Here is a 26,847-nt window from a genome sequence, read left to right on the forward strand (position 1 = left end):
TAAACATCTGTTGCTATTTTGTATTGAATAAATAGAAGTTGATATAAAATCAGCTAAACAACTACACCCAGCATACTACAGCAAGGGAATCTACTGGCATACATCCATGATTCATCCATGATTGGTTTTACTATACAGATTATACACAGTTATGGGATCACTTTAGTGGCTCTCATTTACAGTAAGTTCTTCAGTTATGTTCTTTCTCTACTTGGATGAAAATAATGTCATCATCAGACATTGGGCGTTGTAGAGAAACCTTGTAGTTTGGAATGTGCACTCCTGTCCTTATTTTTCTACTGGCATTATCTGCCTTTGTTTCCGTTGCTTAGATATGATTGGATGTAGGGAGACACCTCAGCTAGAAATCTGCCTGGACTGAAGGACTGCTATCTAATTTCTAATTGACTGCTTTCCCTATCAGTGTGATATGCCCCCCTTAATATTACAGCACAACGTTCACACGATGGCAGGAGTGCATACATATTCATGTGTTTAATGATAAACATGTTAGTATGCATCTCAACATACTAATCGGAGCAAACAAGAAGCATGTTTATTTATATCCACTGATTTCATTGCAGTAATGGCAGATTGTTGGCCCCTGGCTCTATTATTTCCAGGTCTTGATGTGTTTGTCTTTATATTTGGACCTAATGGAAGCAAAAAAGAAAGGAATGTCAAATCTACCTGATAGCCAAAAGAAAGGGTGCAATGCTTAGCTTAGCATAACATTATCTGTCTCTCCCTGCTATACGCTTTTGAAATACGCTTTTATATGTGTGTCTGATAATAAGATTGTTGCCGGAGACAAGGGGCAATTAGATGGCTTACTTACTGGCACAGGTTAGTGTGACAAGATGCCACTGTCGCTCTTCCTTCTTCATATCCAGTAATAGGGCTCTGCTTTGTGAAAATGTGAAAGACACTTCTAGTCATCTGTTTATTATGCGCCACCCTTCTTCATTCTCTATGTTATTTCAACTTTTCTGACCTCAAGCATCTCCTTCTAGTGAAATTAACCTGATTATAAATTGTTCTTAAAAAATCTGGCATTCGAATAACACAATTTTCAGCGTAGAGTATTTTCCATCTGCTTATCTATGTGTTAATATTCAATGCGAAGAGTGTTATAACCGTTCATTTGTAGAGGTTCTGGTTATAGAATTATATATTATCTGGCCTTAGAATACGGTGTATGAAATTATGGGGCTATATTTCCTTACGCAATAGATACAGCAGAAAACGTAAAACTAATATTACTATTAGATACCTTTGGTAGCATTGCTCTTATGAAACAAGCAAGGAGGTAAGAATCTCTGTGTGCTTACCCTGCATATCCTTCCCTGTGTTGTGCTCTCATTTCTCAATAGCTCAATTCAGAAGGTTCCTGCACTTGACCACATAATAATGGCTACCCTGTCGGTTGATTACCAAGCGGTACTGCACAGATCTAAAGGAATAAAATTTATGTATTTCATTTATTTTATGTATGTAGTACCAATATACTCCACAACATTTTACAGATGTGTTCTCCTCCTACACTCTATCATGAAGTCTTTGAAGTGTTTGAGAGACCACACTCAGGATGAGAATATACTTATTCTATGCAAATATTGCCTATGGCTGGTTTTAAACTTACTGTAGGTCTCAATTGTTGCAAAGCAACAGTGCCAACTATTGACCCACCATTCCACCCAAAAGCTGTAAGAATCTAAAGGCCTACTTCACTAATAAGTGGAGTGGACAACTCATATTTGCTTAGCCTTGAGTCTAGAACGCATACATCCCTCATATGATCTTAAGGAAATTCATTTTCATTCAGCTATTAAGAAATTGGATTAAATTGGTTGTCCTATGTCCCACTAATATGATGCAAATGCTTGCTAGGCACTTTTTTTGTTATACATTGTTTATTTATACTTTTGGTCAGTAGGGAATATAAATATCCACCAGAGGGTGGTAAATCAGCTCACCCAAATTCTCCTTCTCCTTCCACCTTCTATTCCATCCAGTGCATATAGCATCTTAAGCCAACGATCAACATCAACAAACAAAGATGGAAGCCTGGCCCTTTCAGGACACTTCAGAATGTATTGATGAAACAGGTCTCCTTTAATTCAGGGTGTACGAACATACAGTAGTCGAGATGCAATAAAAATATCTATGGGAACATTAATCATAGTGTATTTTTGTGCCAGGTTTGTTCTTTTTCGGCTTGTGATTTATGATTGACCTAGTTTTGATTTAGTAAATGTGTTTTTGAATTGTCGCATGTCCGATTTATTTGCGCCTTATTTTGTGTCAAATTTGTCAAATTATTACCCTACAAAGTAGATCTTCTTTGTGACCAATCATGAAGTGAGATTGAAAAAAGGTGACAAAACATTGAGGGTTTCATTTTTGCACAAAAAAGTAACTGCATGTACAATGTCCAGACTACATTGTGCTGTAAGTGCAGACACTAAAAGTTACAGATATGTAAAAAACTAAATATTTTTGTTCAAATGAGTCTCTACCTTTTTATTATAATGTACAGGAAATGGAGTCTGATAACATTTTAAAATTTGCAGATTAAGATTAACAATAATCCCACTCAAAGAGATAACCCCATAGAAAATGATGAAGTCGTTACTTGAGAAATGTAGCATTTTTAAACTGTGTGAAGTATTTTTTTATGTTCCATTCAGTTAATTTTTCATTTATGAAGCGAAGACCTTTGTTTTCAGTAATGAAAAGGGAGGTTTTTTCAAGTGCATGTATTTTTGCGACCTTTTTGGCACAAAATTGTGATAGGTGCCATACAAACATCTGTATAACAGCCATTCACTATGTCAGATAAGATCCAAAACCACTAAGTGCTGGACTTTTGCTTGCACCCAAAAAGTCGCAAATTAGAGACAAATTTACTAACTGCACCAAAAAATTGCACAAAATACAGCAAAAACAGTCTAAAAAACTATGATCAATCTCCCCCTATTTGTTTCAATATTCCAGTGTCTTAATCATGATCTATCAGCCATGTGTAATAAAAGAACCTGACCAAAATGAGCAGTGGCCCACATTTATTAAGGGCTGTGCACTAGTTTTCACTCGGACTTTATACATTCTTTTAGGAGAAAACTGCTTGCACAGGTACATGCCACATGGGTCCACGCTACATGCCACAAGGGTCCACGCCACATATGTGTCGCACGTGACCGTTTTGTAGTGTGGCTACACAGTCGGACTGTGTGCCAGATTTAACATGCAAAGTCCGACAGAAATGTGTCGCACACCGTATGTTAAAGGTGCACCAAAAAAAGTGGCGCACTCTGTTGGGGTATACACATATACACACATACAGCATATATACATCAAATTTACAACATATACAATATACACACATCCAGTATATACAACAAAAAAAAGATATGCAGCATATACACACACATTCAGTAAATACAAAACATACACACATATATACAGGATATATACATACACATCTAGTATATACAACATACACACACATATACAGCATATATACACACATCCAGTATATACAACACACACACACACACAGATATACAGCATATATACACAAACATCCAGTATATACAACATAAACAAAGATATACAGCACATATACACAAATCTAGTATATACAGCATACATACAGATATACAGCATATATACACACATCGAGTATATACAACATACATACAGATAAACAGCATATATACACACACATCCAGTATATACAACATACACAAAGATATACAGCATATACACACACATCTATTATATAAAACATACATACAGATATACAGCATATATACACACATCCAGTATATACAACATACATACAGATATACAGCATATATACACACATCTATTATATACAACATACACACCAATATACAGCATATATACACACATCCAGTATATACAACATACACACACATATACAACATATATACACACATCCAGTATATACAACATACACACACATATACAACATATATACACACATCCAGTATAAACAACATACAACAACATATACAACATATCTGCACACACATCCAGTATATACAACACACATACAGAAACAGCATATATACACAGATCCAGTATATACAGCATACACACATATACAGCATATATACATGCACATCCAGTATATACAACATACACAAAGATATACAGCATATACACACACATCTATTATATAAAACATACATACAGATATACAGCATATATACACACATCCAGTATATACAACATACATACAGATATACAGCATATATACACACATCTATTATATACAACATACACACCAATATACAGCATATATACACACATCCAGTACATACAACATACATAAAGATATACAACATATATACACACATCCAGTATATACAACATACACACACATATACAGCATATATACACACATACAGTATAAATAACATACAACAACATATACAACATATCTGCACACACATCCAGTATATACAACACACATACAGAAACAGCATATATACACAGATCCAGTATATACAGCATACACACATATACAGCATATATACATGCACATCCAGTATATACAATACATACACACACATATACAGCATATATACACACACCCATTCAGTATATACAACATACACACACATATACAGCATATATACTCACACAAAAACATTTACATGCGTTTACATATGTATTAATTATATTCACCCACCTTCATCGCTAGCCATCACTCTGTCATTGCATTGCGCCTGGAACCTGGGGTCGGGACATGGTGGCGGGGGCAGGCCACAGGTGAGGTGGGCGTGCCAGACTGCAGGTGGGCCGGCCAGGCTGTAGGTGAGGTGGGCGGCAGACCGCAGGTTAGGTGGGAGAAAGGCTGCAGGTGAGAGTGGCGGGCTGGGCCGCATGTGCGGTGGGCAGTGCGGACTGTTTGCGAGCTGGGCGGGTCAGATATCAGGTGGGCGGGGCTGACCGTGCTTGTTCAGCAGCAGTTAGCAGAGGTAGTGGGACTGCCCCTGAGCCCGGGACGGACAGTGAATTATAATTTATTAATGATGTGTCCTCGAGCCCGTCCCACTACCTCTCCGCCCACTCACTCTCCGGCCTGCAAGTCAGTGGAGGTAGTGGGTTGGGCCCGGGGGGCACATCCATAACAAATTATAATTCGGATGTTCGTCCCGAGCTCGGGGCCGCTCTTTAAATCAGTATTCTGGCTTCCTGCCAGAGGCAAGAAGCAAGTCAATAAATTATTCTTTCCTTGTCCATCACGGGTCCCCCTGCACCCTGGCCCCGCTTTTCAGGAGTGGAGGGTTTGCACTGTTCCATTTTGAATTAAGCTCAGCACGATTGGCTGCAAACAATTTATAGGTTATCCATCTTACTCATCCTCTCCAACATTGATCACTATAGGTCTGGAATACTTTTGAAATTTTTGAGGGCGGGAGATACCAGCTTAACTGAATTTTCTTAAGTGTTTCTATATGATTGATCCAAATGGCTGTCTTACCTGCTCTCCTCCACTCTTCAATAGTAAATTGCTTATTAAGGTAACCTTCCAATTTTATCACATAACTTAATTTATACCTAATTTTAGTGGATATAAACTCTGAATAAATGAAAGAGATACCCCTTTTAAAAACATTTATTAGGTTGGAGAAAGTCACCTACTGTATCTGTGAGCTTGTTTTGAACAAAAGTACAACTGTATAATAGTATGGTCTTAATTTGACCAATGAGGGAGCGTTACCTACAATAAGCCCCTTTTCGATTCAAGAAAGAGATAGCTGAAATTGCTCAAATAAACCCAAGTCTTTGTTTCCCATAAGAGCCAATTAATAGACAGATTTTTAGATAGTTTCAGTAATATTCTCCAAAAAATATCTGCTAAAAATAATTAGCATTTGCCTAAGCTTGCCTAAGCCTCAAATAGCTAATTTGCAATATCCTCACCTATTGCATCATATTGCCAAGAACATCATCATAAAGTTATGAAATACACTTTAAAATACAGTATAGAGTTAATATAAATGCAACATTAGCCATGATGAAGATCCCCTGTTCTACAAAATTGAAAGCAAGAGAGAATGGAACAAATAACATTTAGATGGAATTTTAGATGCAACCACACCAGCTCCACAAAGGTAGCTTTATAGGAACTTGCAAAGGGAACCTGTCACCACATTTTCTAAACACATACAGCTAGTGACAGGTTCCCATAGAGCCCTATTGACTAGCTGACACCCTTCTTTTAGATAAAAATTGTTTCCCTTACATCCCCATAAATCATCTTTATTTTATATAACATGGCATCGGAGGGATCATGTCCTGCTTGGCTGGCCTATCCCATATACTCCTCCACATGCCATATGCCTCTTCTCAGCATGTCATGTGACCAGGGTAATGTCATATAAGATCTTTTGCCCAGTTACATTTGCAACGCATATTCCATATATGGAACGGATCATATGAAATCACAGCATGCCTCCATGCACTTCTACTTCTATCTATTCTCCATGGAGGCATCCTGTGATTTCATGTGATCAGATACATACATGGGGTAAATGTGACATCATCCTGGTCACATAACATGAAGTTCCCAATGTTCCCAAAACAGAGCTCTCTCTCTCAAAATTCCACACAGCAGCATGTTCTATAGAAGTGAGACCTGTCAATCAGGACAAGGAAGACAGGGCACTGCAGCAAAGACTGCATGTACCAGATCCTTGTAATTTTATTGGCCTCACATCAGGTGAGTTGAATATAAGTTTATAAATAGATTTTTTTAACATTGCTACCATAGAAAGGCACCATTTAGGTATAAGTGCAATGCTTTTTAATCATAATTTTTAATGAAGAATTTATTTTGAGTGGGTTAAATGGCAGGTTCTCTTTAAGTTCATGTATTTCTAATCTATACAGTTTAATAAGATATCTTTACCTTAATATTGTGGCAGTTGTACTCATGATGCGTTACTGGTAGTCATCTCTTTGTGACTTTAAAAGTTACAATTTTGGAATCATTTGGAATGTAAAGTCGTAATATAATCACAAAATGTGCTGTTACCAGAAATGTTCTATTCCCTGCCACTCTCCAGCATATGAGAAGATACAATCTGCAGGCTTTTATAAAATCATATATTGTCTACAGAGCTGGTTATTGTTTTCCCAGTCAAATTCATCTGTAAAACCCGAACACAAGCCTGATGTGTCTGTAATCTAACTTTGTGTCTACTATGAGAAATATGTGTTTGCATTTATGTTCAGACCTAAAAAAGCATGTCCATTACTATGGGGTCACATCTGGTGGCTGTTGTCATTCTATCTGTTTATGATCTGTAATTCAATAAGTTGAAGGGTGGCAATGAGGTCATATTGATCCGAAACAGTCAGAAAGTCATAGTTATCGATATATCATGTATTTTTCTCTACCTATAGCACTGATTCATTTCTGGGGATGACAGATGGCATTCTGGCAATATCTCATTGCCTTAATAAATGCCTGCGTATCTCTTCCACAAAGAATTGCAGAGCACAGAAGATAATTCACTTGACAAGTATGAATAAGTTTTAGCCATACTAAATAAGAAGTATTTACTTTTTTCTCAATTATACTTTACACTTAGGCCCAGGAGGCCAACAACTTAAGAAAGAATGTTCCTTTCTCAACATGACCTAGAAAAATGAATAGTTATTTTCATCACAAAAAAATCCTTGTTTCTGGGGGATTTTTAAAAATGGTCTCAATTGAAAACTCTGAAATACTGTATTCCCTGATAGTTATATTCCCTTAGTTTCTTTCAGAACTGTAAAATGTTAGCAAGAAACATAATAACCAAGCCAGTTTTTCTGCTTCCATGAGAATATTACAGTTTCATGTAGTAAAAAAGTAAATGGTGGGGGGGAAAAAAAACGGCATGATCGAAATGGCTGAAAACAACCTCATGATCAAAATGTGAAATCCATGTCTTCTCATCTGTATTATATATTTCCAGATACCACCAGCTCAGAGACACAGAGATGTGTAGATGAGGTTGTCTTGTCATGGCCGAACATTTTCAATATTTACATGCATCTCAGAGGTCTCTACAGGGCTTTTCTGTATATTCTGTGTTTGAGTTGGTATTGCCAGAATATGTAGTATTTTAGTTTTGTGAGGAGGTTGTTTCAGTGTAAATCCTTTAGAGCTGTGGTGGCGAACCTTTGGCACGTGTGCCAGTGGTGGCACTCGGAGCCCTTTCTGTGGGCACCCGGGCCATCGCCCTAATTTCACCAAACAGGACCACATCCACCAAATCTTCCTGCAGTCCCAAGGAACTTAAGGGATGTTGCTCTCAATGCTACTTTATAGCAACACTTCACTGGCTGAAGGAAAAGTGAGAAGGTGTTGACTGAACTGCATTGTCTTTGGAGGTCATCCTGCTGGACCCACCATTCTTCCTGGAGAGAAGCTACAATGATGGTCTGAATTTGCCCACCTTCTTTCAACTGCATTGGTGGCCTTAGAAGACCCAATACAATTGAATGATGTTGAAGAACAGGAAGCAATGAGTTTGCTTGTGCCATGTTGGCACTTCATGGTAAATAAGTGGATTTTGGTTGTAGTTTGGGCACTCGGTCTCTGAAAGGTTCGCCATCACTGCTTTAGAGCATGTGGCTACTATGGGTCTTTTGGAATGAATGCACCTAACCCGATCTACTCCATTTCCCTTTTGTATAAGGGGTTGAGGACCTGTGAAGAATTTGCCCATAGAACTGACTTGCTAACATACAAGCATGTGTAAGAAGTATGATGCACCATGCCCTTATTAGATGTTGAAAAAATTGAGAAGCATTATACAGGCCCATTTTTATTCCATTTCCATCATGCGTGAAGTGCCCTACTTTAGATGTTGAATAAGGTTTGGATAAAATACAAAATAATAATGTATAATGGACAATGCAATGATGCAACATACATAAACAAAAACATGTGCAAAAATACTTGCAGTGCTCTGAGATCTTGCAGATGGGATGATACAATTTACTCGCAATAATCATAATGCTTGATTATTTACTCATCTGGGTTGGGTTTATAGGAGGTAGAAATTGGGAAATAAATATAGAATAAGAATAAAGATTCTTTTGATACTTTTCCAATTTGTAAACATTTTTTGAAATTGATAAATATTTAAAAATGAGTTGTTTTTTCCCTCTGTTTATCTTCTGTGGAGATGAGGTCTGTACTTCCTCAAAATGAATTCCTTCCGGAGAACCGCACAAGACAGACAACTGCTATTCAACAACAAAAACTGAAGTCATGAAGTAAAAGTTCTCCATATGGAGACTTTGCCAATTAAGTCTGCCTTGTAGGTGTGTGGAAACTTATAGCCATTGCTCAACCTTGAATTCTGGGAAAAATGCAAGTATGTTTTCTTCGGTGGGACGAGGAAAACCATGCCTCTTTTTGCTACCTTGAAAGGCAGCCCCCTTATCACTAAGCAGTTTCCTACGCTGTACTGAAGAAACACAACCATGTTAAAACAGTGCTCTCTACATTTGGGAATCTGTTCCTTCTGGAATAGATATATTGGTTTGGTTCAATCCCACATCCTCATGGACTGTAAGCTCTTGCAAGCAGGGCCCCCATTCCTATTGTTTCATATGACTGTCATTACTCTGTAATGTCTTACTTTATTTGTATATGATCCTAGTAAAGCTCTATGAAATTATTGGCACTAAATAAAAAAGATTATTATTTATTATTATTATCATCATGTCATTAGTCTACTTGAAAGTCAAGTTTGGTGATAAGAAGTTGACTTTTAAGGTAGCAAAAAGAGGCATTGTTTTCCTTGTCCTGTCCTGGAAAACATATTTACTAGCTGTTACTAGAGTTTAACAATAAAGCAACCCCCATAATCATGGACAGAAAATAGAAAGAGTAAATAGACAGTCAGAAAATTTAAACCAATTTCCTTACAAAAAATGATACATTTTGTCAAAATAAAGATTTGTTATACATGCCCTTTAAGATGATTTTGTATTTACAGTTTTAAATATATAGGCGGTCCCCTACTTAAGAACAACCGACTTACAGACGACCCCTGGTTACAAACAGACCTCTGGATGTTGGTAAATTACTGTACGTTAACCTTAGGCTACAATGAACAGCTATAACAGTTAAAAAAATATGTCTTCAATTAAGCTTTATTATAAATCCTGGTTCTTATGACAACCCAACATTTTTAAAATGCAATTGTCACAGAGACCAAACAAAATTGTCTGGAGTTACATTTATAAAATATATAGTTCCGACTTACATTCAAATTCAACAAATTCAACATGCAGCTATTAAATGCTCCGTTCTCTGCGGTGGATTCGGGTCTTCCGACGATTCACTAAAGCAGTTCCTCCAACGTCCACCAGGTGTCTGAAGTTCGCCGAGGTCCACCGGAGTTCACGATCCATTGCCGGGTGAAGGTAAGCGCGTGTCCAGCGGCACTTTTTTTTTTTTTAAAATGCCGCGGTTTTTCCGAATCCGTTGGGTTTTCGTTCGCCCACGCCCCCGATTTCCATTGCGTGCACGCCGGTGCCAATGCACCACAATCCGATCGCGTGCGCCCAAAAACCCAGGGCAATTCAGGGAAAATCGGCGCAAATCGGAAATATTCGGGTAAGACATCGGAAAATGCGAATCGGGCCCTTAGTAAATGACCCCCAATGCTTTTTGTAATATATAGCAACACATATACCTGGTACCCTACTGTTTACCTTGGTCAAGAAACAGACCATTATGGAAAATTTACTGAAATAAGAGAATTCCTGGAGGAATTTAAGGCATAATGCCATGGACTGAGGGTGGCATGAGTCCAATATCACTGGTACTGTATCTATTTGTGTCGGTGATCTAGTCTACAGATGAAGATTAATGTGTCGTACACTAGGATTTATGAACCTTGGGAATGCAATATGCTTAACACTAACCAGGTTATATTAGGTCACCTCTGTTGTAAGAGTTCGAGGAAAGGTTATTTTTAGAGACTTGAAGTTTGAAAAGTGAATGTCTCTTGTGATTTGTCTAATTTTACTAAATGGTACATGTTTTCAACAGCTGTCATATTATCTATTCTGAGTCTGTGAACTGATGAATATGATATATCTCTGCCTTCTACAAGTCTACTCAAATCATATACACTGGGAAGAAATTATGGATTCCATTGTTTGGAATGTTTTCACATATATTTTATAATAGGGGGAAAACTAGAAATTGTCACTTCTTTAAACTTTAGTTTGCATATGATCATGGCCGCTTAAGTCAGTAAAATTGGCAATATTTTAAAGGCCATACAGGTAAACATTAAGACTAGAGATGAGCGAACACTAAAATGCTCGGGTACTCGTTATTCGAGACGAACTTTTCCCGATGCTCGAGTGCTCGTCTCGAATAACGAACCCCATTGAAGTCAATGGGAGACTCGAGCATTTTTCAAGGGGACCAAGGCTCTGCACAGGGAAGCTTGGCCAAACACCTGGGAACCTCAGAAAAGGATGGAAACACCACGGAAATGGACAGGAAACAGCAGGGGCAGCATGCATGGATGCCTCTGAGGCTGCCTAATCGCACCATTATGCCAAAATTATGGGCAACAGCATGGCCATGACAGAGTGACAGAATGAAGTTAGATAGCATCTAAAACATCCAATAATTGACCCTGACACTATAGGGGACGGCATGCAGAGGCAGCGGCAGCAGGCTAGAAAGTGGCATGGCGACATACCGTAATTGGACTCAGGCTTCAAACCAATGGGTGTCAGAGAGGAACCAAAGGAGGTGAGCAAGAAGCGCTCAAATAATATCGGTACATGATAAAAGTTTGCCAGTATATTTTGTGGATTACACAGCAGGGTGGCGACAAAGTTAACATGGAAGCCATGAAAACAACCCAAAATTCTGCCTGACACAGCTCGTTTGATAAGGGGACCATGTATGCTTACAGTTCATGCCAGTCGCTGCACTGGCTGCCAGTCTCCTTTCGAATACAGTTTAAAATAATAATAACCCTCATCCATAAAGCTCTGTATAATGCTGCACCCCCCTACCTCTCCTCTCTTATCTCAGTCTATCGCCCAACCCGTGCTCTTAGATCCGCCAGTGATCTTAGATTAACCTCTACCCTAGTGCGGACCTCCCACTCGCGTCTCCAAGACTTCTCTAGAGCTGCACCAATTCTATGGAATGCTCTGCCCCGGACTATCAGACTAATACCTAACCTCCAAAGTTTCAAACGTGCTCTTAAAACCCATTTCTTTAGGCAAGCCTATAACACTCATTAACTGCATGAAGTTTTAACTCTTCTACTAACCCGTCCTGTGTCGTCCTCCCATCTGTTATCCAGCAACCAACAGGCACCAGACTTCTCTGCAGTCCCATTCACCCTGGACCTGGTATATAAGATGACGGCTGAGTGGTTCAAGCGACAGCAATTCCATTTATTATATTTTTTTCTATTCCCTAAGAAGAATGGCTTGACCATTAAATATTCTTTTACCTCGTGTTACCCCATCATCTTCATAAACCGTAAGCTCTGGCGAGCAGGGACCTCACTCCTGTTGTTCCATACAAATGTTGTGCTCTGTTACATTACATTTGTATTTGTTTCCTATGATTTGTAAAGCGCTACAGAATATGATGACGCTATATAAATAAAGATTATTATTATTATTATTATGGAGGCAGTGAACTAGTAGTAGATTAAAGGTGCTGCAACTATGTTAGTTGGATCTTGGGATGGAGCTGGCGCTCTGCAGCCAGGCGAGCTTTCGCCAATCCAAGCCCCTGTCTCTAGGCTACTCCCCAAACAGCACTTCTAAGAACCTTTTGTATAAGATCAAGTGTAGTAGCGTTCTTATAAGTTTAGGATATGGCGGGTGAGGGGAATGTAAACAGATGCGCAAGAAGCGCTGAAATAATATCCCTAAATGGTAAAAGTTTGCAAGTATATTTTGTGGATTACACAGCAGGGTGGCGACAAAGTTAACAACTTTGATGTGGAATGCCCTGTAATAGCTCTTGGGCGGTGTGCCTTTTATCGCCTAGGCTCAGCAGTTTCAGCACCGCCTGCTGTCGCTTAGCGACGGCACTGCTGCTGTGCCTAGAGCTACCGACTGATGGCGCCATGCCCACGGATGGTAATTCGGAGGAGGTGGAGGAGGGGTGGGAGGAGGTATAGTAGGCCTTTGAGACCTGGACCGAGGTAGGCCCCGCAATTCTCTGCGTCGGCAGTATATGACCAGCCCCAGGGTCAGACTCGGTCCCAGCCTGCACCAAGTTAAGTGTAGTAGCGTTCTTATAAGTTTGGGATATGGCGGGTGAGGGGAATGTAAACAGATGCGCAAGAAGCGCATGATGCGCATGGAGCTGGCGCTCCGCTGCCAGGCGAGCTTTCGCCAATCCAAGCCCCTGTCTCTAGGCTACTCCCCAAACAGCACTTCTAAGAACCTTTTGTATAAGATCAAGTGTAGTAGCGTTCTTATAAGTTTAGGATATGCCGGGTGAGGGGAATGTAAACAGATGCGCAAGAAGCGCTGAAATAATATCCCTAAATGGTAAAAGTTTGCCAGTATATTTTGTGGATAACACAGCAGGGTGGCGACAAAGTTAACAACTTTGATGTGGAATCCATGAAAACAACCCAAATTTCTGCCTGACACACCTCGTTTGATAAAGGGACGATGTATGGAGGCAGCTATATGGACGACTTTTGGAGGTAGCAATGGAGACAACGTGTGGAGGCTGCTATGGAGACAATTTAATTTGGATAGTGCCTGTATGTGGCAGTCCCAAACATTTTTCAAACCAGAGGAGCAGGTAGGTGGCCCTCCAGTAAAATGGAATAGATTGAGTGCCTGTATGTGGCAGTCCCAAAAATTTTTCAAACCAGAGGAGCAGGTAGGTGGCCCTCCAGTAAAATGGAATAGATTGAGTGCCTGTATGTGGCAGTCCCAAAAATTTTTTAAAACAGAGGACCGGGTAGGTGGCCCTCCAGAAAAATGGAATAGATTGAGTGCCTGTATGTGGCAGTCCCAAAAATTTTTCAAACCAGAGGAGCAGGTAGGTGGCCCTCCAGTAAAATGGAATAGATTGAGTGCCTGTATGTGGCAGTCCCAAAAATGTTTCAAACCAGAGGAGCAGGTAGGTGGCCCTGCAGTAAAATGGAATAGATTGAGTGCCTGTATGTGGCAGTCCCAAAAATTTTTCAAACCAGAGGAGCAGGTAGGTGGCCCTCCAGTAAAATGGAATAGATTGAGTGCCTGTATGTGGCAGTCCCAAAAATGTTTCAAACCAGAGGAGCAGGTAGGTGGCCCTGCAGTAAAATGGAATAGATTGAGTGCCTGTATGTGGCACTCACAAAAATTGTTTCAAACAGAGGACCGGGTAGGTGGCCCTCCAGAAAAATTAAATGCATGAAGTACTATAGCAAGAGCCAGTGGGCCCTGTCAAAAAATAGCCATTTTCCTCTGCTTTACTGTACAAAGAGGAGGAGAAGGAGGAAAATGAGGAGGAGGAGGAGTGGATCAATTATTCAGGTTGAGCTTCCTTCACCTGGTGGAGATTGGAAATTCTGAGAAATCCAGCCTTTATTCATTTTAATAAGCGTCAGCCTGTCAGCGCTGTCAGTCGACAGGCGTGTACGCTTATCGGTGATGATGCCACCAGCTGCACTGAAAACCCGCTCGGACAAGACGCTAGCGGCAGGGCAGGCAAGAACCTCCAAGGCGTACAGCGCCAGTTCGTGCCACATGTCCAGCTTTGAAACCCAGTAGTTGTAGGGAGCTGTGTGATCATTTAGGACGATGGTATGGTCAGCTACGTACTCCCTCACCATCTTTCTGTAAAGATCAGCCCTACTCTGCCGAGACTGGGGACAGGTGACAGTGTCTTGCTGGGGTGACATAAAGCTGGCAAAAGCCTTGTAAAGCGTACCCTTGCCAGTGCTGGACAAGCTGCCTGCTCGCCTACTCTCCCTCGCTACTTGTCCCGCAGAACTACGCACTCTGCCGCTAGCGCTGTCAGAAGGGAAATACTGTTTCAGCTTGTGCACCAGGGCCTGCTGGTATTCATGCATTCTAACACTCCTTTCCTCTGCAGGGATGAGAGTGGGAAGATTTTGCTTGTACCGTGGGTCCAGGAGAGTGAACACCCAGTAATCGGTGCTGGAATAAATTCTTTGAACGCGAGGGTCACGGGATAGGCAGCCTAGCATGAAATCTGCCATATGCGCCAGAGTACCAACGCGTAAGAATTCACTCCCCTCACTGGCCTGACTGTCCATTTCCTCCTCCTCCAACTCCTCTTCTTCTGCCCATACACGCTGAACAGTGAAGGACTCAACAATGGTCCCCTCTTGTGTCTCGCCAACATTCTCCTCCTCTTCCTCCTCATCCTCCTCCACCTCCACCTCCTCCGATATGCGCTGAGAAACAGACCTGAGGGTGCTTTGGCTATCAACAAGGGAATATTCTTCCCCTGTCTCTTGTGACGAGCGCAAAGCTTCCGACTTCATGCTGACCAGAGAGTTTTTCAACAGGCCAAGCAGCGGGATGGTGAGGCTGATGATGGCGGCATCGCCACTGACCATCTGTGTTGACTCCTCAAAGTTACTCAGCACCTGACAGATATCAGACATCCACGTCCACTCCTCATTGTAGACTTGAGGAAGCTGACTGACCTGACTACCAGTTCTGGTGGAAGTTGACATCTGGCAGTCTACAATCGCTCTGCGCTGCTGGTAAACTCTGATAACATGGTCAGTGTTGAATTCCACCTCGTGGGCACGTCGCACAACAGTCGGTGAGCGGGCAGTTGGAGGCGGCGCTGCGCTGCCCTGAGAGTGGCAGCATCTGGGCTGGACTTCCTGAAATGCGCACAGATGCGGCGCACCTTCGTGAGCAAATCAGACAGATTGGGGTATGTCTTGAGGAAACGCTGAACTATCAGATTTAACACATGGGCCAGGCATGGCACATGTGTCAGTCTGCCGAGTTGCAGAGCCCCCACCAGGTTACGGCCGTTGTCACACACAACCATTCCCGGCTTGAGGTTCAGCGGTGCCAGCCACAGATCAGTCTGCGCCGTGATGCCCTGTAATAGCTCTTGGGCGGTGTGCCTTTTGTCGCCTAGGCTCAGCAGTTTGAGCACCGCCTGCTGTCGCTTAGCGACGGCACTGCTGCTGTGCCTAGAGCTACCGACTGATGGCGCCGTGCCCACGGATGGTAGTTCGGAGGAGGAGGTGGAGGAGGGGTGGGAGGAGGAGGAGGAGGCATAGTAGGCCTGAAACACCTGGACCGAGGTAGGCCCCGCAATCCTCGGCGTCGGCAGTATATGAGCAGCCCCAGGGTCAGACTCGGTCCCAGCCTCCACCAAGTTAACCCAATGTGCCGTCAGCGATATATAGTGGCCCTGCCCGGCAGCACTCGTCCACGTGTCCGTGGTCAGGTGGACCTTGTCAGAAACGGCGTTGGTCAGGGCACGGATGATGTTGTCTGACACGTGCTGGTGCAGGGCTGGGACGGCACATCGGGAAAAGTAGTGGCGGCTGGGGACCGAATACCGAGGGGCGGCCGCCGCCATGAGGTTGCAAAAGGCCTCGGTCTCTACTAGCCTATAGGGCAGCATCTCCAGGCTAAGCAATCTGGAGATGTGCACATTAAGGGCTTGGGCGTGCGGGTGGGTTGCACTATATTTGCGTTTCCGCTCCAGCGTCTGGGGTATGGAGAGCTGAACGCTGGTGGATGCTGTGGAGGATCGTGGAGGCGACGATGGGGTTTTTGTGGCAGGGTCCTGGGCAGGGGGCTGACTAGCAGCTGACACAGGGGAAGGAGCAGTGGTGTGCACGGCCGGAGGTGAACGGGCTTGTTGCCACTGAGTGGGGTGTTTAGCATTCATATGCCTGCGCATACTGGTGGTAGTTAAGCTAGTAGTGGTGGAACCCCTGCTGAGCCTGGTTTGGCAAATGTTGCACACCACAGTCCGTCGGTCATCCGGTGTTTCCTTAAAGAACCTCCAGACTTCTGAAGATCTAGCCCTCGCCGCAAGAGCCCTCGCCACGGGAGCTTCACTAGTTGACACATTTGGCGCTGATGCACCAGCTCTGGCCCTGCCTCTCCGTCTGGCCCCACCACTGCCTCTTCCAACCTGTTCTGGTCGAGGACTCTCCTCCGTCTCAGAAGCACTGTGTTCACCCGGCCTCTCAACCCAGCTTGGGTCTGTCACCTCATCATCCTCCGATCCCTCAGTCTGCTCCCCCCTCGGACTTCCTGCCCTGACAACAACTTCCCCACTGTCTGACAACCGTGTCTCCTCATCGTCGGACACCTCTTTACACACTTCCACTACGTCAAGAAGGTCATCATCACCCACAGACTGTGACTGGTGGAAAACCTGGGCATCGGAAAATTGCTCAGCAGCAACCGGACAAGTGGTTTGTGACTGTGGGAAGGGTCCAGAAAACAGTTCCTCAGAGTATGCCGGTTCAAATGCCAAATTTTCCTGGGAGGGGGCAGACTGGGGGGGAGGAGGCTGAGGTGCAGGAGCTGGAGGAGTGGCGATTTCGGTGACATGGGTGGACTGCGTGGAAGACTGACTGGTGGTGGACAAATTGACAAGAACTGTAAATGCACTAGCACTTGTTTCATCTCCCAGTATATTCTATGTATTGTTGTTTGTGCATACCATTATATAAATTAGATATATTAACATGAACACTCCCCTTCATCCAGGTATAAGACTTTTCATTGCTTTATCCATTTAACCCTTATTATGTCCCCATGGAAAATGAAGTGTCCTTTTGTGATACTCTCACTACCTTCATAATATGATTCTGCTGCTATTGTATACATTTAATAAAGATAAATACAGTTTTAAACATATGTGCTTTTTGAATTGGCTTAGCTGTCTTAGTAGTTTGTATGTTCTCTCCATGTTTGTGTTGGTTTATTCCGGGTCCTCCGTTTTCCTCCCACACTCCAAAACATATTGGTAGGGTGATTAGGTTGTGAGCCCCATTATTATAAGGAATGGAGTAAATGAAGACGAGGAGATGTATTATGTTGACATAACTAACAATATTTATAGACATTGGGGCAGATTTATCAAGCTGTCTGAAAGTCAGAATATTTCTAGTTGCCCATGGCAACCAATCACAGCTCAGCTTTCATTTTACCACTGCTCATGAATATTTTAAAGGGGAGCTGTGATAGGTTGCCATGGGCAACTAGAAATATTCTGACTTTCAGACAGCTTGATAAATCTGCCCCATTGTGTTTTGTTTCCTTTCAGATTTGTGACCCCTAAGTTGGTGTTACCATTTTTAGTATTGTAATGTTGATTCTTGTATCGTGTATGACTGTCAGGTTCTAATTAAGACCTTCTTTCAGTTGATCTAAATGTGCACCACAGTTTTTTGGGCACACAGACAATTTTTGACATGACCATGCCCTTTTAAAGATACCACAACCCCTTCCAGAGCCCTCCCCATAGTTGGACTAGTAGGAAAAGTGTCATAAAGTGTCTAAAAGACTTGATAAATGTGGCAGAAGACATGTTTTTTTATGTAAATGAAGCCAGAAGACTGGTCAAAGTGGATTAATACATTCCCCCCAAAAATGGTTGATGTTTTTGTCATCCATTTATATGGGGTATAGTATAATGCCCTTTTCAGGACTTTCAGGATTAAGAAGATTGTGTAAGGACTTTTTGCATGGACAAGTTGTAGGTTTTATTGGTTACATTCTGGGTTACATATAACTTATTGATTAATGTAAAACATTTACAGTTTTTCTTAATATTTAGAAGAATTTGTTGAATAAAAGCATGTTCTAAATTTTTAAATTATTTTTTATATATTTATTTTTGGAGGGGCAGGGATTTTTGTTCCCCAGGGGGACTAGAATCTACAATACGTTTAGCTCTCATATAATGTTTTAGAATGCATACATATTTTTTGACTGTAAGACCAATGCAATCCACAGACTGAAAACATAGGTATTTCATCTTACGGGTATTATCAGAGCTAAATCTATGTGACAATGAGATGTAGGCTATAGAATACAGAGGTTTCCACTGATTTACACTGGTTTACACTAAATAACTCCTTTACCATGCCATGCATGACTGAAGCAAAAGGTGTCATAGGGATACAGCAAGGCTAGCAACATAGGGAGCAACTTGCTCCAAAATGCATTGGGGGTCATTTATCTTGAGTCACAACATTTGGGTGTGTCATTTTCTACTTTTTTGTGTTTTCAACTTATTTCATTTATCGTAAAGGGTTTTTTTTTTTGAAGTTGCACAAAATTCTTATGCAACCCCCTTCTAAACTTTTTCCTATGCCTTTTTAAACTGGAGTTTATTTGTGCTAACATTGCATCATTTTACCACAATTAGCACCAAAAATATGACTTTTTTATATGTCCACATCTAGATTTAAAAAAAATATAACTTTGCTTGGCGAGTAGGGAAGTTGCAAAGTTTTGCGCAAAGATAAGCCTAAGTTGAATGACTCCCATATGTATCAAAAGAGTTTGTGGTATTGTGGAGAGAAACACTTGGCCAAATTAACACCAAAAGGTACCCAATTGTGCCAACATTTTAATACTTTTTTAAACTAAACTACAACAACCACTTTACTTCTAAAATTGCACAAACTTTTATATACTACAGTATTACTAAAGCTGCTCCAGAGTGTTTACTATGTAAATTTACGTCTTCCCATAAGTCGGAAGCAAGACTTATAAGACTTTGCTGATATATACCAAATTAGGTCTAGATCTGCAATAAGTGTTATATAAAATATTAACGCTTATCAACTCAAAGCTCAGAAAAATCTCTCTTATTTACCGACTCTAGCTGCTGCTACTATATGTGCGCCTGTCGCTTGTGTCAATGTGATTTCTTCAAAGCCCCAGCCATTGAATGAAGGAACTGGTTCATCACTGATTGGAAGCTTGGATTTTATTGCCACAGTAAAAGGTCTGACACAAAACTTTCTTCAAAATACAAATATGTAAAAATCATATGTAAAATGAAATAGGATCTATTGCTGCAAGATATCTCTTTAGTTTTGGTCATGGATTGCATCTTATCTTTCATGGGAAGTAAAATGAACCTTATTGGGCTTAATATAAGGGCATCAAAGCATGATTGAGTTTCTTCAGAACAGCAAATAAAATGAAATAGAGCAAATTACAAGACATTTTTGTAAATTTTCTTTGAGAACATCTTGCTGAATTTTAGAACAGTGTACTAACCTGGACAAGTCAATAGATGAGAGGAGAAAATGAGTATCTTGGAAAGCTGCTTTACCAATGTAAAATCACAAAAATTATCCTTGAATGTAATTTAATGTAATGTATTTGTAAGTTTAATTTCTGTGCAGACTACATGTTGAAGGTAGGACCTATACTTTCAAAAGATTAACAGCCACCTTGATATGTATACTATTGAGTATATTAGGGGAAATTTACTATGCCTTGTCCAACAGTTTTCTTTTTTTGGTATTTCAACCCACACACCACTTTATCTTAACGTCGAACTGTCTGGAGATGGGTGAGCCCAAATGTGGACCCCAGCCCACTCTACTGTATTTACTATAGTTTCCTTTAGAAAACCTGTGGAGACTACAGCTGTATTCGACTTACCAGTGGTTTCACTCTGGCGAACGAATGCCCTCTGGATTTACTAAGAGGCGATGGCTTCTTAGTATACCTATGCTGGTGGAGAGGGGAATAAAGACTGTCATTCAAATCAGCAGTCTTAATAATTTCCCCTAATTTAGTTGAAACTTTAAACCTTAAAGGAACTAAACATGATTTACATATTATATATATATATATATATATATATATATATTATATATATATATATATATATTCATACCTTTGCACATTTACTTATGTTACTACGTTTGTGTAAACGTAGACAAAATGGGAGGAATTTTTGCAGATGGAGCACCAGTCTTAATTGGCCTTAGTCGGCCTTCTGCCAACATACTAAAACCCAGATTACTAAATGCAATACAAACCCTGTGTGTGAAAGTGGTCTCAGCTCATATCTATCATATCTTGAATCATATTGATCAGAGCTTGAATGCCAGAAAACTGTCATACAAACCTTGGAATAGGCGCAATTCTTGGTGTATCGCTGGGAATGTGCCTATTTTTCCCTTTCAGGCACCACCACGCCAAGTTAGCTGTACGTGCTTGCCCCCAAAGACCAGAGCTGCATTGTGGGAAGTGAGGGCAATGTGAAAGATGCAATATATACTGGCAGATGATGTCACAGGTGGCAGGCCCTGTCCCTCAATTTTGCTGACTGTACATTTTTTTTTAGAACTGAAAAAAGATTGTCAAAAAATATGCTAAATATTGCCTGAGAGACAAAATACTTAGAGGAATGATTCCCAGGGACACCTGGAGTGGATTTGTTTTGCTCAGAACGGCAGTTACGATTTAATACGGCTTATTCACACAGGAAAGTTCATTGCATTAACTGGTTGACGCCATAAGACAATATACATTGTCCTAATTAGTGGGCCATTGCCACATTAGAAAACTGTATATAGTTCTCCAGATCACACTGGCACGCTGACAAGTCAATACAAACAGAGGAAGTTGCCTAATACAGGTCAAAACCTAAAGGACAAAGTGGTACAAAATGACTAGGCAAAATTGATAGTCAAAAATACAGACAAAGGGTTAAGATACCAGAATACAGAGAGATAGAATAACACAGCTAGCCAAGTACTAGACTATAATAGGTAAAGAGTACTGATGACAAGACCTTATGTAAGAATCCATAGCCTGGTCTGGAAAGTGATTGAACCAGTACTCAGACAGGATGGCAATGGGAGTGAAGATTCTGTCAATCACATCAGGTTAACTGTTAGCGAACCAGATCAGTCTGCAGGAGACATGTGTGTTGCAAATCAGTCAAGGTTGCCAGGAGAGTGAATACCGCTGAATGAAATAAACTGAGACTATACTATCAGCGCATCTTAATATGTACCTTACATACGAAGGATGACGCAGGCAGAGATGTAACGCCAATTTATATGGAGACATTAGATACGGTTGTATATCATAAACACTGGTAGTTTGTGTAAAGAGAATGAAAGTGAGATGATGTTAGGGAATGTAGTGGGCCTGAAGGGATTAATTTTTAGAAACGTATTTTTTGTTATTTGGTATGTGGGTAAATAACATGTATTATCCAATACCTTTACTTAGGCGTTGCAATAGACATTGGATTCAAGACTTTTCATGTTCTGTATAATCATTAATTTTTACCATAACTGTTATTTTATTATATTGAAAAACAGGAGGATAGCCAACAAGAGTCTTGTTATGCATCACACATTTCTTAACTTTTTATTTGCTGTAAAAACAATTGAGATTTGTTATGTGCTACATAGGGGAAAAAAACCTGTGTATTCTGAAGGCATGTATGCAGCTTCATAAATTATGATCTTGCCAAAACGCATATTTTTATAATCCCTTTGTCCTTCTGAGAAGTACACCCACTTTGAGCTCAGCAAAACAAATATATTTCCCATCTTTGTTTAGTGTGTAATTTGTAGGATATGTGGGATAGACATGCCATGTGCTGCCTATGTTTGTCCATGGATTGGTGAGAACATAAATGTATGTATGTGTGTACACTGTTTAATGTAAACTTTCCATGTTTCAATTGCATGTTTTTATTTAAAAGCAGAAAAAACACAAGCGCTGCTGTGAAGTTGACTACGATCAGATTTATTTAAAGTAAATATTTTCCAGTCATTTCCTCTGCCTTGACATGAAATAGCAATAAAATTCTCATAATAAGACTCTTAACGAGAGCAAGTAACCTGATCCAAGATGTCTGGTGAGTGAATACTGGCATATAAGCCTTTTCTAAAAATGACCTTACCTTACGTTACTATTATAATTGATACAATAATGCAACATGAATGATCATTTAAAAATGTTTTCATACATGAACCTACTATAAAATATCATTGTTAGCTTCTCAGTCAGCCTACAGTATTTAATGTAAACATCATAATGGAAATATACAGTATATATATATATATATATATATATATATATATATATATATATATATACTACACACATATATATATGTTACTATATACTATATATATTACAATAGATGGGCATGTTATATGGAGTCATTATTATCCCCCTAGGTAGGCCAGATGGTCAGATCATTGTGCTTCGTTCTTGTGGGTCACCCACTCTGCTATCGGGAGTTTGATAATGCTGTTGGATTGTAAATATGGCTCAGTTATTACATCCCCACTTTTCGTCCTAAATATGGTAGGGAGAGGAGAAGTCCATGTAACAACAGCATTTGTTTGTGAATAGTGATAAGTTTGCTGTGAAAAGAAATTCCATAATGAACTCTTTTATCTACAACGTAGAGGTGCTGTTGGCTGATTTACAGTAATTGATCTCAGGAACCAGGGGTAGTGTACCCACTGAACCACTGCGGACGATGACGTAAGCCGACACCTGGGGTTGGAGTCTAAGTAGCACCTGGTTTTCACCAGAGCCCGCCGCAAAGCGGGTTGGACTTGCTGTGGCACGGTCCACCAGGCCACTCCACAGCCATGACTTTGTCCACTGTGGCAGCCAAGGCGAAGTACAAAGTCATATAGCAGAATTGTAGTCGGGGACAGGCAGAAGGTAAGGACAGGCAGCACAGGATCAGAGTTGGGGACATAGCGGAAGGTCAGGACAGGCAGCACGGGATCTAAGTCAATAACGCAACTGGAGTCCCAAAGGTAATAAGCATTTTTTAAGGCTTTGAGGCACAAAGATCCGGCAGAGGTCATAGGAAGAGGCTGGCTATTTAACAGGTCAACGGCTGGCAAGCGGCAATTATCAGAGCACTGGCCCTTTAAATTTCACAGAGCCCTAGGAGACGTGTAAAAGTGCCGAGCCGCGGAAGACTTCACTGGAACCCAGAGAGGTAAGTGAGGCAGAGGGGCACACGGGTGTGCCTGCGACCTGAGACAGGGGTACCCGGGACAATTGAACTGTGACCATAGACCATAGGGCTTAACCAGAAATGGCCTGTAATATTCTAGATCTCTGAAAAAAAAACTTATCTGAGCCTGAATTATTGTCAAAAACATAGCATATTGTTAGAGTCAGTTTAAGGCTGCATTCACACTGCCGTATGGGGGACATTTATACGGACGACGTATATACGGCCTATATACGTCCCCCATAGAGGGCAATGGGCGCATGGTGCCCTACGGTATATGTCCTATCTTTTCTCGGCATTCGGCACCATGCACGATGGGCCTCTATGGAGAAGGGCGGGGGTGAGCAGCCTCTCTAACGGCGGTGTGAATGTAGCCTAAATCCAGTACTAACGGGACCTTATAGCTGACAGATACCATATACTGTGGTTATAAACTTTCATAAAAGAGCATGAATACATAATTCCCAGAAGCTTCAAATAAAAAAGTTATCATAAAAACTATAATGAAGTACCAAGTATCAGAACTTTTGGACTGTTGAATGCCAAAATAAGAGAATTTTTCACCTTTAACTTATAATATCTGTATACACTATTTTGGTCGTGGTGTATGTGGAATTTTTACATTATCCAACATTTCTGTAAATCTACTTCACACCAGGACCACCCATACGACAACAGAGAGCCTAATTGAAACTGTCTATTGTCAGATGGGTGGCCCTGGGCAGGAACAGACAGCCTGGCTCCACCCATTTTATAGAAAAATAATGCCATTGATTACTCCGATTACATTACATAACAGTTACTGAGAGTTTTCATCATTTCTTGTCAGATATTGGTAGACTGCTATAAGACATGCTTGCCAGAGAATGTCCCTGCCACAGTAGGAAATGACATTTGTTAAACAATGATGCACTAACTTTATAAAATTGTACTTTCTTTTTACATAACTTTACAATAAACGACAGTTTTTAACATTTGCTGTCATAAAGGGGCAGAATTGGAAACTCTAAATAATTTCAAGGGGTCAATTTTAATCCATTTGAGAAAATCTTTGATCTTTTCAAATTTGTATAAGACACCTAAATTATGGCGCAGCGAAGAGTGAAATTTCAGGTTTTTTTACAACAGTTCAGTCTATAATTTACAGCTCATATTACATACATCTTAATTAAACACTTCACCATCATGATTGACAACATCATTACGCAACTCGGTCACACAAAAAAAGTTGTTTTTGACACAGGAAAGTCAAACTTTTACTCAGCAGAGTGGCAGTATGGACAAACAAACGGCAAGCCTCGTGGCTTGAGAAAGCGCCAGTCTGGCACAAAGCGGCCCGTCGCTTGCCCCGATATGATGTTTGTCCGTACTGCCACTGTTAAATAACGCATTCGGTGCGTGCCGCTTCACTATTTTCTACATGGATAATTGGATGATCTGTATTTGGACTTAGAACAGGGCACCTACGATGCGTAGCCCGTGGTTTGTGTGGAAAGAGCATTTTTGGACGGGGGTAACCCACTGTGGTAGTGCCGGTATTGTTCTCACTGTTTTGATTACTTTAAGGGGTTATGCCACAAAACAATTGACTACAAAAAGCTGTCAAAGAGGTTAAAATATTTCAAAAATCTATTTGTAATGGTTACCTGGAATTAAACATACCTTTCTATTTGTTATTATGATGCTTGTTCAGCCTCTATTCTGCTCCACACAGAAGCAGATGTGGGAGGGGCCAGGCACATGCACAGCACTGACAGCGGCAGTTATTGCACAACTCACTGCTACAGAGCGCCCAGCCTTCAGAGTCTCCTTCCACCTGCCGTGCTCAAATAGTCCCTGCATTTACTGATCCAATAGAAGTCCAATAGAAATGTGTCATACGCCCCATGTTAAAAGTGCAACAAAAAAAGTTGGTGCAGTCAAAGCAGTGCAGGGGGCACCAGATTCATGAAGAACGTGCGCCAGAAATCATGAATCTGGCGCCCCCTGCACACTACACAGGACACTGCACATAGTACACATGTACTATGTATTCTCACAGCATCATGGTCGGTCAGGCTGACATGCATGGCGGAAGTCTAGGTGGGTGCAGGGGAGGCAAACCCCCCGGTGTATCGTCACTCCAAAGTGACACTTACCCCTGAGGAAGTCACTTCGAAGTGAGGATATGCATGGAGTTTGCCGTCCCTGCATTTTTCCACACCTCCGACATATTTACACTTAGGTCCGCGTGACCTAACATAATGCTGTGAGAATACATTGTTTTGCTCTACTTGTATGCACTGATTGTACAAAATTAGGTGCATTAGCATGGACCTTTTGTTGTTTTTATGATTTTAATAATAAACTTTTGTATTTTTGTATGTTATTTGGGGCCGTTAATTGCATCTTTCTGTGTATTTTGTAAGGAATTGCAACTAAATCACGAGATAGATAGATATTTATGAGATAGATAGATGGATATGTGATAGATAGATAGATAGATATGAGATGGATGGATGGATAGATAGATATGAGGTAGATAGATAGATAGATAGATAGATAGATAGATAGATAGATAGATAGATAGATAGATATGTGATAGATAGATATGAGATGGATGGATGGATAGATAGATGACAGGTGATAGATAGATAGATAGATAGATAGATAGATAGATAGATAGATAGATAGATAGATAGATAATAGGACTTGGATAGTTCTTTAGCTACTTCCCTGCTAGTCAGGGACAGGGGCCCCTTTGCAGGAGAGCAGGGTAGCATGAGGGACAGTGAATGGTGGAGAGTACAGGAGGAGGACTGCATCAG

At 40.9% G+C, this 26,847-nt stretch overlaps 1 long non-coding RNA gene across 3 annotated transcripts; it reads right to left on the reverse strand.

Moving 5' to 3' along the window:
- Window positions 1–543: 543 nt before the first annotated feature.
- LOC140134046 (uncharacterized) lies at window positions 544–25,781 on the reverse strand. Of its 3 annotated transcripts, none has more exons than XR_011856039.1 (4): window positions 25,703–25,781; window positions 1,332–1,453; window positions 839–903; window positions 544–653 (listed from the first exon to the last, which is right to left on the reverse strand). It is a non-coding gene; the product is annotated as an uncharacterized lncRNA (long non-coding RNA). The 3 variants fall into 3 exon arrangements; XR_011856040.1 differs by lacking the exon at window positions 25,703–25,781 and adding an exon at window positions 20,689–20,762; XR_011856041.1 differs by lacking the exon at window positions 839–903.
- Between the last annotated feature and the right edge of the window lie 1,066 nt (window positions 25,782–26,847).

Source organism: Engystomops pustulosus, chromosome 5 (genome assembly GCF_040894005.1).
Source record: "Engystomops pustulosus chromosome 5, aEngPut4.maternal, whole genome shotgun sequence".
Classification (NCBI taxonomy): Eukaryota; Metazoa; Chordata; class Amphibia; order Anura; family Leptodactylidae; genus Engystomops; species Engystomops pustulosus.